At 29.0% G+C, this 549-nt stretch overlaps 1 protein-coding gene across 1 annotated transcript in view; it reads right to left on the bottom strand.

Moving 5' to 3' along the window:
* The window catches only part of LOC105462799, a 9122-nt gene that overhangs the window by 7185 nt on the left and 1388 nt on the right, over positions 1–549 (bottom strand). The window lies entirely within an intron of this gene.

Genomic DNA, 549 nt, shown 5'->3' on the forward strand with positions numbered 1-549 from the left:
TCTGTAAAACAGTGATGCGGAGTTCGGCCGTCATTCCAAGAAGAGCTCTGCACAAGAAACATCGAAATTTATTAAATGCTGTATTTAATAAAATATTTATATATTTGTAATTAAAATATGTAAAGATTTTTAACTATCTACTATATTAGCATAATCGAACATTTTGCATAATGTAAAATAAGATGAACGCTCTGTAAATTAACTCCCACTCTCGAACTCAAAGCAACCGATCTACTATCAGTTTCACAAATACCGAGGATAATTTGACTAAATCACTATCTTATTCTTGACTGGTATACTTTCCACAATCGATAATAAGAAAATGTACGATTTAGTCAAATAAGATGATTCCGTTTATTATCCTGTACATATGTATACTTTCCACAGTCGATAATAAAATAGTGATTTAGTCATATAAAACGTTTATTACTCTCGATACTAGTGAAATTGATAATTGACCAATTATTTTTAGTTTAAAGGTGGGAGTTAATTACGACTATTTATCTCATTTTACGCAAAATATCGATCACGCTATTAATCAAATAATTA

This window comes from Wasmannia auropunctata, unplaced genomic scaffold, assembly GCF_000956235.1.
Source record: "Wasmannia auropunctata unplaced genomic scaffold, wasmannia.A_1.0 LD336095.1, whole genome shotgun sequence".
NCBI lineage: Eukaryota > Metazoa > Arthropoda > Insecta > Hymenoptera > Formicidae > Wasmannia > Wasmannia auropunctata.